The following is a 16,564-nucleotide window of genomic DNA, read 5'->3' as shown; positions in this document are numbered from 1 at the left end:
ATTAAATAATTTTGTCCGAAGGTAAAGAAAGCAGTGTGACAATAGTGAAAACATGGAATCAATCCAAATGCCCATCAGTGACAGATTGGATAAAGAAAATGTAGTACATATATACCATGGAATACTATGCAGCATAAGAAAGGAGATCATGTCTTTCACAGGAACATGGATGGTGCTGGAGGCCATCATCCTTAGCAAACTAACGCAGGAACAGAAAACCAAATACCACATGTTTTCACTTACAAGTGGGAGCTAAATGATGAGAACTGATGGACACAAAGAAGGGAACAACCGACACTGGGGTCTACTTCAGGGTGGAGAATGGGAGGAGGGAAAGGAGCAGAAAAAAATAACTATTAGGTACTAGACTTAGTACCTGGGTGACAAAATAATCTGTGCAAAAAACCACCATGATGTGAGTTTAACTGTAAAACAAACCTGCACCTGTACCCCTGAACCTAAAATAAAAATAAAAAAATCACTGTGAGAGAGTTTTGATGACAGTTTTGTCGACAGATTGAACCATTACTCTCATGGCCATAAATCAGTCATAAGATAACTTATTAAGGTATACAAATAATTAATCTACTTATAGAAATGTGTGTATGTGTAAAGGCAATTATAAAACAAAATCTATTTTCATAACTATAAAAGACCCAATCAAACAAGTACTTCCCACACTCGTTTTTTTCCCCTGTATTTAAACATAGTACAGTTTAATTTGATCCTATCCAAAAAAGTTGCATTCCAGATTTAATATACAAGGGCAGAGAAACGTAGCTGCCGTCTTGACAAATGCCATTGGTCTTGTAAGTGGTGTTGCTTGGATAAAGAAGCCAAGATGAGTAAGACCGTAGGAAGTCCCCCTTGTGCCAAAAACAGAAACAAAAAAGGCTTAGTTGAGGGTGAGGAAATCGTGTGGATTCATATTTATAAAGACCCATTTTTCAGAAATGTAACTTTAAAATAAAAGAATAGAATCATCTGTCTCACATAATTTTAACTTTTATAACTCCTATTCTAAAGTAAGGAAAGCCAAGTCAGGCTGGGGGCTGTGGCTCATGCCTGTAATCCTAGCACTTTTGGGAGGCCAAAGTGGGTAGATCACTTGAGCTCAGAGGTTCAAGACCAGCCTGGGCAACATGGTGAAACCTAGTCTCTACAAAAAATAACAAAAATTAGTTGGGTATGATGGTAGGACCTATAGTTCCAGCTACTTGGGAGGCAGAGGCGGGAGGATCACCTAAGCCCAGGAAGTCGAGGCTGTGGTGAGCCAAGATCATGCTACTACATTCCAGCCTGGGTGCCAGATTGAGACTGTTGCAAAAAGAAAAGAAAAGAAAAGCTAGGTAGGCAACATCCAAGGGATGTTTTCCAAGTTCCTGTTTCATCACTGACTCTGACCTGTGGAGGCACCTGGAAGATGACAAAAGCAGGGAGGAGGAGAACCTGGAAGAGGACCCTTGTGTCTCCTAGGGGATAAGGAAGGTCCACCGAGGAGGAAGAGAATCAGTTACAGCCACCAAGGCAGGAACCAAGAACCTCTTCAGAAGATGACTGGAATAAAGAAGACAAGTTCCACATGGAATATGTAAGAGAATCATAAAGCTAGAAGAAAAATAAGAGCAGGGAAGACAGGCAACTTGAAGCAATAAAAAGCGAAAGGAAGAAACTGGAAAACAAGATTTTGGCCAATTTACAATAGTTCCTGAATACCACGATCATGGAAACCAATCAGAGCTTTCTTAGATGAGACCAATTTTATATACTCTACCCTAGTTACCCCATAAACCAATATAAGTGTTCAAAATTCCAATATTTTGTTTTTAAAACAACTCCCTGGAAAAGTCAGAAATCCTTTGATAAGCTACCTAATTTTCCCTAGAAAAATGTTCACAGTAAATATAGGGACTCAGAGATTTACAAGATCTGGTCCTTTTCCTGCATGATTCTTTAAACTACTTGTGAATCAACTCATATGCAATGCGAAAAGTTAATGCGAAAGTCCTTTTCAAGGTATCTTGCTTTGCGATCTGGCCCAGTTTGGAGGTATTAGCAGGGCCTCAGGGAAGCAAACCATGATTTCGTATCACTGACCCAATCTCTGTTTTTCCCTTTGTAACCCAATTAATTCTTAACAACTTGCATACTTACTCTCCAGTGGGTCTTCCTTGACTGATGATCTTCCTATTTAATTTCGCTTTTACTGCCTTCAATTATGTTATTTTTGGTTCCTTGCATTTCATTTTGATATACCAAAATGCTATGTGAGTAAGCTCTGTGTGAAAGATAGAAAAGAAAACGAAACATTAAGAGCTATCTTAATAGCAAGAGTCCAGTTAAACTGGTTCCAGATCACTGCTTAGAAAATTGTAGCTTTTGTGGGACTGAAGCCAGTAATTATACTTAACATTCTTAGTTTCTTTCTTGCAAAAGGAAGAAAGGGGATACTTGGATTGAAAGCACATCAAAAATGAAGAGATTGATGCATATACCACATTTACTTAAAGGAATCTTACTTTATAGTTTTCAGCCACAAGATAAAGCAGCTGCCTCAAAGTGTTTGGTTGCAGGACCCTTTGACCCTTGTTGCATGTTAACATCAATAACATTTTTTAAATGTTATTTAAATAATATGGTTAAAAAATACTATATTTTACCAAACAATAATTTAGTGAGCACAGTGGCATTATTTCACATTTCACAACTTGCTTTAGTGTCTGGTTTAATAGCAGACAGCTGAATTCTCATCTACGCTGGGTCTGTCGCGCAGACCCTGGCCAAGCAACAGATGAAAGGAGTACTCAGACACAGATATGCAGTGTTACAGCAGCTAGGGGGCTGCCCCAGCACTAGTGGCCGAAGAAGAGAGCAGCCTCAAACAGCTGGAGCTGCTTGCTTTTATTCAGTACAGACATAATGCCAAAAGCCTGGAGCAAACATAATCTGTAGGTAATTCACATTATTATTCCCCCTTCCAGAGAGCAGTCATGCGTGTGGATGAGCAAAGGTCGGTTTCTGGACAACACAAGTGAACAAGCCTATTTAAGATAAATCCCCCTACACGTCCTTGTACCTAACTCCTTGCCCTCTGCCTCAAGGTCAGAAAACAGCTGCCTTCAGCTTATTCTCCCCCAAAGCTATGCAGAGCCTTCCAACCTTCCAGAAGGTCTGCTCCTTTCCCTACAGTTTCTCCCACCACTCTGACCAATCTACATCTCTCCCTTTTGTTTTTTTGCATCAGATTGTGTTGAAGAGTACAGATGTGTGCAGCAACAGGTTTGACAAGCGCAGCAGTTACAGCTCGTGTTCTGTCTGGCTTTGCATAAAGGGGTTTGCGGCACATAACTCATCAAATTCTGCCCTCTAGAGAAGGTATTGACTGGCCTCTCAAGTTGTTTTAGCTAGCACTGACCAGTCTCATGGGGTCATACAGAAGTTGTCTGCTATGGCCTCAGTTAATCCTTTCATAAATGGGCTAGTGGCTCCATTTTCTATTTTCTTTTTTTTTTTTTTTTTTTTTTTTTTTTTTTTTTTGAGACGGAGTCTCGCTCTGTCGCCCGGGCTGGAGTGCAGTGGCCGGATCTCCGCTCACTGCAAACTCCGCCTCCCGGGTTCACGCCATTCTCCTGCCTCAGCCTCCCGAGTAGCTGGGACTACAGGCGCCCGCCACCTCGCCCGGCTAGCTTTTGTATTTTTTAGTAGAGACGGGGTTTCACCGTGTTAGCCAGGATGGTCTCGATCTCCTGACCTCGTGATCCGCCCGTCTCGGCCTCCCAAAGTGCTGGGATTACAGGCTTGAGCCACCGCGCCCGGCCCCATTTTCTATTTTCTTATCTCTTTATAAGTGTTGAAAGTAATGGGTTCATGTACCCGATTGCCTTGTTGATCTTGCATTACCAGGCAGACCAAGATCTCCCCTTCTAATGCTGCTTAAGACAGGGTCCCATAACTAGTGTATCCCTTGTCCTTTTTCCAATTTATTGGGGAAGGGGGCTCAGGGAAAATCTCTGTCTCCTCCATGGCACCTTTACCCAGTAACGGTGGGACTGAGTGAGGAGAAGGCGGCAGTAGGGTATATAACGGTTCTTCCTCCCTTCCCTTTTTAGGCTCTTCTGTGTAGAGTGGGGTCAAAGCAGCCCTAACTAAGATGTTAAAGATGTTACTGGGACCCCATTGCCCTTATGCATGATTGTCATTTAAGATTTCTTCCCACTTGCTCCCGGAGCTCTAGGTCTAACGTGCCTTCTGGGAACTATGGGTTATGGAAAACAAGTTTGCATTAGGTCCCTTAATTGGGCCTCTGAAACTGAGGCTCCACTAGCTTTAAGCAGTCGTTTCAATACTTTTATATGCTGTTTCTGTTGAGCAAATAAGTGTTGTCCCATGATGAAACCCTAACTTGAAAATTCCCTCGAACTTGGAAATCCCAAGAGGGCTCCAATTCCAATTACTTGCTTACTGCACAGTCTCTTCACTTTCGTTTTCGAGGGTTCCGTCGCAATCCATTGCAGTGTTCCTCACAAAGGGCACCAGCTGCTGGGTCTGTCCCACAGACCCTGGCCAAGCAACGGATGAAAGGAGTACTCAGACACAGATATGCAGTGTAACAGCAGCTAGTGGGCTGCCCGGCACTAATGGCCAAAAAAGAAAGCAGCCTCAAACAGCTGGAGCTGCTTGCTTTTATTCAGTATAGACATAATGCCGAAAGCCTGGAGCAAACACAATCTGTGGGTAATTAACATTATTGTTCCCTCTTTCAGGGGGACGCGGGATGGGGAGGTTGCAGTGAGCTGAGACTGCATCACTACACTCTAGCCTGAGCAACAGTGAGACAGAGTTGTCTCAAAAAAAAAAAAATACTAATTTAAGAAAATAAAAAATAAAAAAGCAACATTCAAATAACAGCAACTGTATTGATTACTGATATCCATAGGATTGTGACTTGACTATCCATTTGGATAATGAAATTTTGTCCCTCCAAAAGGTAAATATAAACTTTGAAGAGTTTGTATTTGAAATGTGGTCTTTGCTTGACATGTATCCAAATTCAGTGGAAAAAAATAAAATGTCACTCAACTCTGATAATGTTTTGCATTCATTCATTTGCATAGTACAGTTATATTCAATAAGTAAGAAAATATGGAAATGTTTTATTTTACTTATTTTAAAATAGGTGATATAATTTACATGATACAAAAATTGGGTGACAGATGTGTATTACAGTGAAAGTTACCTGTCCCACCCAATCCTCCAACACCCCTACTCTGCCCAGCATTGTCTAGCCAGTTCCCCTCCCTAGATACAACCACTATAACCAGTTATTTGTATATATTTCCAGAGATATTCTAAAGCAAAGTTTTAAAAAGAAATATGAAATTTCCTTATTAAGACAACTAGTGAGAGATCCTTGATTTGTCCTTTCCTGTCTTATGTATACACTGATAAAATCTGATAAAAGAGGCACAAAGGTAGAACACAACCAAGAATTATCAGTGATCTGCCAGAAGCAGGAGTAATTCCCACCAACCCAAACATAAGGTTGGCGATAAGGAACGCCAGTGAGGCCAGGCAGAAGACAGCAAGCAGGGGTTATCTCAGGGTAGGGGACAGGTGATTTTTATTTTTCTCCTTCATTGTAGAATTAGTGCTCACCCACAGGCCTGCTTTGTCTCTGCTTCTGCCCATGGAGGATTTTTGTTCTTTGATCCCTACAGTTAATGAGCTACCACGCCAAAACATTTCATTGCAGATGAGTTGCCCTTCAGTGTTGTCTTCCCTGTCGTGGGCTGGGGAGCGGGGGAGGCAATGCATTCCAGATGGTACATTACAAGATGGTGGAGCCTCTGTCAACCTGGGTCCTTGAGTGATCGTGTGAAGCAAAGCCCCTGGCGATTCACAATGGGTGTATAGTATGAGCAAGAAATACACCTTTATTGCATTAAGTCAATGGGATTTGGCCTATCCTGACTAATGCCATTCCTTATTATTCTCTATATCCTTTGAAATTTTTTTAACAGGATGTATTATTTATATTAGAAAAAAAAGCTACAGTAGAAAAAATACCTTTAAAAAGACACAATACAAATGTAAGAGTATCAGTAAAACTCAAAATTCAATTTTAATTTGTAATATATTTGTAAAAGTCATTATACTTTTGAGTTTTTTTCTTCTGATATTCTTTTTGTTTTGTTTTGTTTGAGTTGGAGTTTCGCTCTTGTTGGCCAGGCCGGAGTGCAATAGCACAATCCCACCTCACTATAACCTCTGCCTCTTAGGCTCAAGTGATTCTCCTGCTTCAGCCTGCCAAGTAGCAGGGATTTCAGGCATACACCACCATGCCTGGCTGATTTTTGTTATTAGTAGAGATGGGGTTTCCATCATGTTGGCCAGGCTGGTCTCGAACTCCTGACTTAAAGTGATCTGCCCACCTTGGCCTCCCAAAGTGCTGGGATTACGGGTGTGAGCCACTGTGCCCGGCCCTCTTCTGATTTTCTTATATTTGCCTGTTTTCAAAAAGAAGGGCTCAATTCAATAACCTAAACTTAAATTTTAAGTTTACTTAAAAAAGTGAACTAAACCCAAAGTAGGTTAAAGGGAAGATATAAAAAAAGAGCAAGAAATCGGGCCGGGCGCGGTGGCCTCAAGCCTGTAATCCCAGCACTTGGGAGGCCGAGAGCGGGCGGATCACGAGTCAGGAGATTGCGAGACCATCCTGGTAAGCACGGTGAAACCCCCGTCTCTAGCTAATAAATACAAAAACTAGCCGGGCCGTGGTGGGGCGGGCGGCCTGTAGTCCGCCAGCTACTCGGCGAAGGCCCATGAGGGGCCCAGGAGAATGGCGGGAACCCGGGAGATGGAGCTTGGGCAGTGAGCCGAGATTGCGCCACTGGCACTCCAGCACTGGGGCAAGCAGAGGCGAGACTCCGTCTCAGAAAAAAAAAAAAAAAAAAAAAAAAAAAGAGCAGAAATCATGATGAAAACAGAAAAAAAATAAGGCTGAGGCATGGTGGCTGAGCATGGTGGCTCATGCCTGTAATCCCAGCACTTTGAGAGGCCGAGGCAGGAGGATCACTTGATCCCAGGAGTTTGAGACCAGCCTGGGCAACATGGCAAAACCTCGTCTCTATCAAAAAATATAAAACTTAGTTGGGTGTGGTGGTGGCCACCTGTGGTCCTAGCTACTTGCAAGGCTGAGGTGGGAGGATTGCTTGAGCCCAGGAGGTGGAGGTTGTGGGCTGAGACTCTGCCACTGCACTCCAGCCTGGGGGACAGGGGAAGACCCTGTCTCAGATAAATAAATAAATAAGCAAATCAATCAAAACAACGACAACAACCCCAAAACAACAGAAAGAAAATCAATGATACAAAACTGGTTCTTTAGGGGAAAAAAAGAACCAATAAAATTAATAAATCTCTAGCCAAATTAAGAAAGAAATTGCCAAAATAAGGAAAGGGAATACCTAAAAACATTAAAAGAATAAGGAACTATTTTGAACATCTTTATTCCAATAAATCTGTATGATGAAACAAACAAATTTCTGGAAAGATACTACTGAACCTCCATCCAAAATATCCCTAAATATCTCTATTAAAGAAACTGGCCGGGTGCGGTGGCTCATGCCTGTAATCCCAGCATTTCGGGAGGCTGAGGCCAGCAGATCACCTGAGGTCAGGAGTTTAAGAACAGCCTGGCCAATATGGTGAAATCCCTGTCTCTACTAAAAATACAAAAATTAGCTGGGCATGGTGGCTCGGCCTGTAAACCCTGCTGCTCCGGAGACTGAGGCAGGAGAATTGCTTGCACCCAGGAGGCGGAGCTTGCAGTGAGCTGAGATTGTGCCACTGCACTCCAGCCTAAGTGACAGAGTGAGATTCCATCTCCGACAAAAAAATAATAATAATAAAAAATAAAAAAACTGATTATGTATTTAAAACCTACCCACAAAGAAAATACAGGCTCAGAGGCTCAGATGTCTTCATTGACAGATTCTATCAAGCATTTAGGGAAAAAATACCAAACTTAAAGAGTACCTCCCAGCTCAATTCACAAGGAGTAGAAATGCCTTGATACCAAAGACATTTCAAGAAAACCAGTATAGACCAGCATCCCTCATGAACATGGAAGCTGAAATTGTTAACAAATTATCAGCAACTTGAATCCATCAATACATCATGGTCAATAGAAACTTATTTTAACATTAGAAAGTCAATCAATGTAACTCACCACATTAACAGAATAAAGGAGAAAGACTATAAGATCACCTGAAGAGATGCAGATACAGCATTTAACAAAATCTAATATGATAAAAACAAACAACAGAAGGACACGTCCCCAACCAGATAAGAAGTCTCTATGAAAAACCAAGATCAATCTCATGGTGCTGAAAGCGGATATCCATATGGGGGAAAATGAACTTTCACTCTTACCTTACACCATACACAACAATAAACTAAAAAAGGATTCATATGACTAAATGTATAAGTAAAACTAAAATTTCTTTTTTTTTTTTTGAGACGGAGTCTCGCTCTGTTGCCCAGGCTGGGAGGCAGTGGCCGGATCTCAGCTCACTGTAAGCTCCGCCTCCCGGGTTCACGCCATTCTCCTGCCTCAGCCTCCTGAGTAGCTGGGACTACAGGCGCCTGCCACCTCGCCCGGCTAGTTTTTTGTATTTTTTAGTAGAGACGGGGTTTCACCATGTTAGCCAGGATGGTCTCGATCTCCTGACCTCGTGATCCGCCCGTCTCGGCCTCCCAAAGTGCTGGGATTACAGGCTTGAGCCACCGCGCCCGGCCAAACTAAAATTTCTAGAAGAAATTGTTTGCAATCCTGTTGCCCAGGCTGGAGTACTGTGGTGCAATCAAAGCTCACTGTAAACCTGAACTCCTAGGCTCAAGTAATGCTCCTGCCTCCACCTCCCAAGTAGCTGGGACCACAGGCTTGTGCCACCATGCTGGGCTAAGTTTTAAAAATTTTTATTTGTAGAGATAGGGTCTCGTTTTGTTGTCCAGGTTGGTCTCAAACTCCTGGCTTCAAGCATTCCTCCTGCCTTGGCCTCCTAAATTGCTGGGATTACAAGCATGAGCTACCGTGCCCAGATGACTGGTGGTAAATTTAAACTGAATGGCTCATGATATTATTTGGATGTCTGTCCCCTTCAAATCTCATGTTGAAATATGATCTCCAAGGCTGAAGGTGGGGCCTAGTGGGAGGTATTTGGTTCATGGGGGTGGATCCCTCATGAATGGCTTGGTGTCCTCCCCACAGTAATGAGTAAGTCCTCACTCTTATTTGTTCACGAGAGAGCTGACTGGTTAAAAAGAGTCTGGGACTTTCCCTCTCTTCTTGTTGCTCCCTGTCTCACCATGTAACACACTTGCTCCCTCTTTGCCTTCCACCATGACTGGAAGCTTCCTGAGGCCTCAACAGAAACAAATGCTGGTGCCCTGCTTCCTGTACAGTCTACAGAACCAGGAGCCAAATAAACCTCTTTTCTTTATAAATTACCCAGTCTCAGGTATTCCTTTATAATGACACAAAACAGACTAACACAACTTAAAACAACAGAAATTTAATCTCTCACATTCAGGAGGCCAGAAGTCTGAAATTCAATTGTCAGTAGAGGCTGGGCACGCTGGCTCATGCCTGGAATCCCAGCACATTGGAAGGCCGAGGCAGGTGAATCACTTGAGGTCAGGAGTTCAAGACCAGCCTGGCCAACGTGGTGAAACCTCATATCTACTAAAAATACAAAAATTAGCTGGGCATGGTGGCAGACACCTGTAGTCCCAGCTACTTGGGAGGATGAGGAAGGAGAATCGCTCGAACCCGGGAGGCGGAGGTTGCAATAAGCCATGATCATGCCACTGCACTCCAGCCTGACAGAGTAAGACCCCACCTCAAAAAAAAAAAAGGGGGGGGGCTTGTAGCTTGTATACAAATATATGTAGGAGCTTTATTCACCAATGGCCCCAGAGTGGAAATATCCCAAATATTCATCCACAGGAAAATGGATAAACAAATTATAGTGTATCTAGACAACGGAATACTTCTCAGCAATAAAAATTAATATATGCTCCACACAGGGAAAAGCCTCAAAAACATGCTATGTTAGGCCTTTCTTCTCTTGCTATAAGGAAATACCTGAGGCTGGGTAATTAATTTATAAAGAGGTATTTTTGTTTGTGAGACAGAGTCTTGCTCTGTTGCCCAGGCTGGAGGGCAGTGGCACAATCTCAGCTCACTGCAACCTCTGCCTTCTGGGTTTGTGCGATTCTCCTACCTCAGCCTCCCAAGTAGCTGGGACCACAGGCACGCACCACCATACCCAGCTAATTGTTTTTGTATTTTTAGTAGAGACAGGGCTTTGCCATGTTGGCCAGGCTGGTCTTGAACTCCTGACCTCAAGTGATCCACCCACCTCAGCCTCCCAAAGTGCTGGGATTACAGGCGTGAGTCACTGTGCCTGACCTATAAAGAGGTTGAATTGGCTCACAGTTCTGCAGGCTACACAGGAAGCATGGTGCTGGCATCTGCTTGGCTTCTGGTGAGGCCTCAGGAAGTTTACAACCATAGCGGAAGGCAAAAGGGGAACAGGCATCTCACATGGCGAGAGTAGGAGCCAGAGAGAAGGGGGAGGCCCCACATGCTTTTAAATGACCAGCTGTTGCGTGAACTCAGAGGGAGAGTTCGCTTACCATCAAGGGGATGGCACCAAGCCGTTCATGAGGGATCTGCCCCCATGAGCCAGAAAAGTCTTAACAGGCCCCATCTCCAACATGGGAGAGCACATTTTAACATGAGACTTGGAGGGAACACATATCTAAACCATATCGCTGCCAAACAAAAAAAGCCTAGCAAAAAAGGGTATAGAGTGTGTGGTTCCAATTATATGGGATTCAAAACAGAAAAATGAATCCCTATGGCCAGAGAGACCATCGGTAGAAATCTGAAGCCAGGGGCAAAGGTGAACCAGGCAACGTTCTGTAGAGATAAAATGTTCTATATTTGGATTGGAGTCCAAGTATATACATTTTTCAAAATTCAAACTATACACTAAAATGAGTGTTTTAACTTATTTTAAAGAATATTCATCTCACAGAATTAGATATAAAAGTAAAAACCTGGAATTAATGTAAATCTCCAACAGCGGGAAATTGGCTACATAAATTATAACTTCCAACGAACAGTGCCTTCTTTAAACAAATGCTCCTTCTCATAACTCCACTAACATAACAGTAAATTAAATTTTACTGAATTCTAAAATGAGTAAGAAAACCTCATTGTGATACTGAGGAACACTAGAGAACCTAGTGTCTAGTTTTCAAACTGGTAAGTACTGGCCAAGAAGCCTGTCTCCTGCCGTTCCTGTGCTAACTGTACCACCTGGTGACAGAATAGTCAGTGAGGGGATGTTTACATTTTTTGGAAGTACTATAGCTAATATGAGTGAATAAGGAATGATAAAATTTGGAAACTGCCCAGTTTGCCACCTCTGATGTACTAAATGGAGGCAGCCAAACATCATCAACAATACTAATACCCAAAGTTGGAAACTGAAGAGTACCCTGCTATCTACAAAGTGGGCTTGCCAAAAAATTAGAACCCGATCAAACCTGTAGATTCAACTACTGATGTTCAAGAAAGATGACAAAAGAACTTGTTTAATGACCCCACAGGATGCAGTAAAGAAAATCCACATGATGGTATGCTCTATAGGATTATAATTTGTTACTTCAATAAATTGTTTCAACAACAATCCAAAAAATTAAGAGACTTAGGATATATCAACTAAGTGCAAATGTAAAATTTGTCTGAATTCAAGGCAACAAAGAATTATATATATAAGACAATGGGAAATTATGGTGTGATGGGCTGAGTTCTACCCCCCCAAATTCATATGTTGAAACCCTTAATTCCCACTACCTCCGAATGTGACTATATTTGGAGATAGAACCTTTGAAGAGGTAATTTGGACGCACACCCAAGATACTAGCGACGCTGGTGCACGGAGAAAAGGCTGTGGGAGGGCACGGGGAGAAGACAGCCATCTACAGGCTGCAAAAGGCCCCAGGAGAAACTGCCCCTGGGAACCTCGATCTCACACTCTAGCCCCCAGAGCTGTCGTTTCAGTCACCCAGTCTGTGGTGGTTTGTTATGGCAGCCCTAACAAATTAATATGTGTGGTTATATTTAAACGTCACTATTGTTTTAAATAAATACTAAAATATTTACAGATGAAATAGGTTGTCTGGCATTTGCTTCAACATAATGCAGTGGGTGTGCTGGGGGCTGAGTGGATGAAAGTGTAGATGAGGCAGGATCGACCACTGGTTAATGGTTATTCTAACTATTTGTATGTATGTTTGAAAATTTTCGTAACTTTATTTATTATTTATTTATTTATTTATTTTATTTTTTTTTGAGAGGGAGTCTCGCTCTGTCACCCAGGCTGGAGTGCAGTGGCCGGATCTCAGCTCAGTGCAAGCTCCACCTCCGGGGTTTACGCTATTCTCCTGCCTCAGCCTCCCGAGTAGCTGGGACTACAAGCGCCCGCCACCTCGCCCGGCTAGTTTTTTGTATTTTTTAGTAGAGACGGGGTTTCACCGTGTTAGCCAGGATGGTCTCGATCTCCTGACCTCGTGATCCACTCGCCTCGGCCTCCCAAAGTGCTGGGATTACAGGCGTGAGCCACCGCGCCCGGCCTATGCTGAGTTTTTGACTGCGTGCATGGGAAGCACAAAACATTCAACTTGTAAAAAAAAAAGCACAAAAACAACTAGAATGTAAAAGTTTTGGTAATATAAAGCCATCTGTTTCAGCCCACCTTGGAAACCTGTAACATTCATTCATTCGTTCGTTCATTCATTCAGTCAGTCATCTACTTAATTTGAACTGGAGTCTCGCTCTGCCTCCCAGGATGGAGTGCAGTGGCGTGATCTCAGTTCACTGCAGAGATCCACGGGGATCCACCGTGGAGGGGTCCCGTGGTGTCGGTGATCTCCGTGAGGCTCCCGTGCTTTTCTACCACAAAGGCGCCACGGGAGAGCTGCCTCTGGTGTTCACACTCAGCCTTTGTCATCGATGAGGTCAGTCTTCACTCCTTCTTTCCTTCCTGCTTTCAATCAATTCATCTATTCTTTCCCTTTCTTCAAACTGCAGCTCCGCTTTGCTCTTTCTGGAGCTCCTTGAGACAAGGTAGAAATCCGTGAGTTTGCAATTTTTCCTTGAGCTTTTTTTTCAGGGGCCTGTTTGCCCTTGATGGGCTATTTCAAGGCTTGCTTGGCGACAGCTGCATTGGTGGAATCACAAGACGAGGCCGGAGGTTTTGGAAGTTCTGCTGCTTCACATTTTTGGTTTGGAAAAGGTGCGAGGGGTCCTCTCCTGGCGTCTTTGATCTTCTGTGCTTGGGCTTCGTGTTCCATGTTGCGTTTGTTTCCTGTGGATTCCAGCTAATGGCTTCCCCTGGCATTTGACTTCGTGACATGTAACGGAGTTCTCCTGAAGGCTGGGACGCATTCCAGAGTATTTGTTAGGCTCGCGTAGGAAAAGATGTTTGATTGCCACGACATACATTCTCCCTAACGTCGGTGCAGCACCTCCCTGGACCCCTGTGCTCCACTATCTGCAGGCCCGGGGCCGTCACTGTCACCCCGCTGCTGCCTCCGCCGCACGGGGCTTGAACATCTTCCTGCCTGGAGAGGGGGACCCCAGGGATGTGGGGAGGGGGCGCTCACGGCGCAGAGCTGTTTGGAAGGCTGTGGTGGGAGCCGACGTCCCCCTCCTGCCGCTAGGCCCAGCAGGGCCCGACACACCCACCTCAGGATCATTTTCTTTTTAGTGACACATAAAATAATGATGTCTTAAAATGGATGGCAGGTTGATTGAATAAAATATCGTAAACTAAACCTCATAAAATAAAAAAATTGGAATTTCTTTTTATTTATTTATTCTAAAATCATAGAGACGATGTCTCCGTATGTTGCCCAGACTGGTCTCAAACTCCCCGCCTCAAGCGATGCTCCCACCTCCACCTCCCAAAGTGCTGGGATTCCAGGCAGGAGCCACCGCGCATGGCCTTGAAATTTAAAAATATGAAAATAGACAGAGATAGTATATAACCATTTAAAAGAATATCTTTGAGGACTATTTAATGGAGACTTGCCAATAATTATAATATGGAACAAGTAGAAGGAACATAAAAACCATGTAGAGTACAATTCAATTTTGTTTAAATATATGTAGATTAGATGGAAATATACCAAAGTGTTAATGATGGTTATCTTAGTGTGGTGAGGCAGAGTCTCACTCTGTCGCCGGGGCTGGAGTGTAGTGGCCGGATCTCAGCTCACTGCAGGCTCCGCCTCCCGGGTTTACGCCATTCTCCTGCCTCAGCCTCCCGAGTAGCTGGGACTACAGGCGCCCGCCACTTCGCCCGGCTAGTTTTGTATTTTAGTAGAGACAGGGTTTCACCGTGTTAGCCAGGATGGTCTCGATCTCCTGACCTCGTGATCTGCCCGTCTCGGCCTCCCAAAGTGCTGGGATTACAGGCTTGAGCCACCGCGCCCGGCCCTTAGTGTGGTCTTACAAGACTTTATTTTATCTCTATATTTTCAAACTTTTCCTATGATGATTTATCTTATAATTGGATAGCCATTTTTATAACTATGATATCATTTTATCTATGAAATTAAATTATATAGTATTTAGTACATAGTCCATATTAAAACTGTCCCATTAATTAAAAGCTGTCCCATAAATATTAATTTAATGAAATTAAATTAAATGGTATAGTATCTAATACATTGTCCATATTAAAACTGTCCCAATGTTGTTAAGAGTTTTTTTTTTTTTATACAAAATCCAATCAAGGATCACATATTTGTCATGTCTTGTTAGTCTCTTTTAATTTTGGATAATGTGTTGTTGTTGTTGCTTATCTTTCATGATACTGACTTTTTTTTTTTTTTTTTTTTTGAGACAGAGTCTCACTCTGTCACCCAGGCTGGAGTGCAGTGGCGCCATCTAGACTCACTGCAACCTCCGCCTCCCAGGTTCAAGTGATTCTCCTACCTCAGCCTCCGGATAGCTGGGATTACAGGTGCCTGTCACCATGCCTGGGTAATTTTTGTATTATTAGTAGAGTTGGGGTTTCACTATGTTGTCAGGCTGGTCTCGAACTCCTGACCTCAAGCAATCCACCCCCCCACCCCCGGGCCTCCCAAAGTGCTGGGATTACAAATGTGAGCCACCATGCCCAGCAATACTGACATTTTTGAAGAGTCCAGGTCAGTTATCTTGTAAAATATCACATAATCTCGATTTATTTAATTGTTTTCTCAATATTAAACATTTCTGGCAAGAAAACTATCTAAATGATACATCCCATTATGTCATATCTCATTACTGGTCATGTGAAGTTAGGTCACTTGATTAAGGAGGTGTTTGCCATATTTTTCTTTTTCTTATTAGTATTTTGAGACAGGGTCTCACTGTGTTGCTGAAGCTGGAGTGCAGTAGTACAGTCATAGCTCACTGTAACCTGGAACTCCTGGGCTCAAGTGATCTTCCCACCTCAGCCTCCTGAGTAGCTAGGTCTATAGAGGTGTGTACAACCATGCCCCAGTTAATTTTTTTTTTAAATACTGTTTTGTAGAGATGGGGTCTTGCTGTTGCCCAGGCTGGTCTTGAACTCCTAGCCTCAAGCAATTATCCTCCCAAAGTGGTGGGATTAACAGGCATGAGCCACCTCGCCTTGTCCATTTTCCTATTGTGGAGGACCTCTTCCCTTTGTAATTAATACTTTGAGACTGTTAGACTAATCTGTTCCATAACAAAGTTTCACCTGATAGTTTTAGCATCCATTTATCATCCTTGCCTGAATTAATCACCACACTGGGAGTTGTAAAATAGTAATTTTCTAATTCTAAGATTCATTTGGCTTTCATGAGGTGGCAGTTGTTTCTAGAAATACATTATGGATTCATCGATTTTTTTTTTTTTTTTTTTTTTCTGAGACGGAGTCTCACTCTGTCGCCCAGGCTGGGGAGAAGGGGCTGGATCTCAGCTAACTGCAAGCTCCGCCTCCCAGGTTTACGCCATTCTCCTGCCTCAGCCTCCCAAGTAGCTGGGACTACAGGCGCCCGCCACCTTGCCCGGCTAGTTTTTTGTATTTTTTAGTAGAGACGGGGTTTCACAGGGTTAGCCAGGATGGTCTCGATCTCCTGACCTCGTGATCCGCTTGTCTCGGCCTCCCAAAGTGCTGGGATTACAGGCTTGAGCCACCGCGCCCGGCCTGATTTATTTTTATTAAATGTGTTATAATTCACTGACATCATTCTTCTTTTGAATGCTTGAAATTTTCCAAATCATCTTGTCAGGCAGGGTTCCTTTAGGCTGGCTCCCATATATATCATTTACCTTCCCAGCTGCTGAGCACGTGACTGCTTTGGCACGTTGTACTTCTGGGGGTCATTTTTTTCATGGAGCCCTGTTTTTTTAGTAAAATATGGTATTTTGAAACTAGAATCTGGGTGGCACACTGATACCTCCAAAGCAAAGCTA

General features: G+C 43.2%; 1 protein-coding gene and 1 pseudogene across 2 annotated transcripts in view; both read right to left on the bottom strand.

Moving 5' to 3' along the window:
• Nucleotides 1–16,564, bottom strand: part of GPR160 (G protein-coupled receptor 160) — a 46,150-nt gene that overhangs the window by 6,472 nt on the left and 23,114 nt on the right. For both annotated transcript variants that reach the window (XM_017848796.1, XM_017848797.1), the window contains exon 3: nucleotides 2,155–2,278. The gene's annotated coding sequence lies outside the window, so the exon portion shown is untranslated. The remainder of the gene's footprint in view (nucleotides 1–2,154; nucleotides 2,279–16,564) is intronic.
• Nucleotides 12,729–16,564, bottom strand: part of LOC108513134 (N-lysine methyltransferase KMT5A-like) — a 29,211-nt pseudogene continuing 25,375 nt past the window's right edge.

Source organism: Rhinopithecus bieti, unplaced genomic scaffold (assembly GCF_001698545.2).
Source record: "Rhinopithecus bieti isolate Rb0 unplaced genomic scaffold, ASM169854v2 scaffold_32014, whole genome shotgun sequence".
NCBI classification, from domain to species: Eukaryota; Metazoa; Chordata; class Mammalia; order Primates; family Cercopithecidae; genus Rhinopithecus; species Rhinopithecus bieti.
Note: the sequence above shows the minus strand (reverse complement) of the source record. Positions and strands in the feature narration are given on the sequence as shown.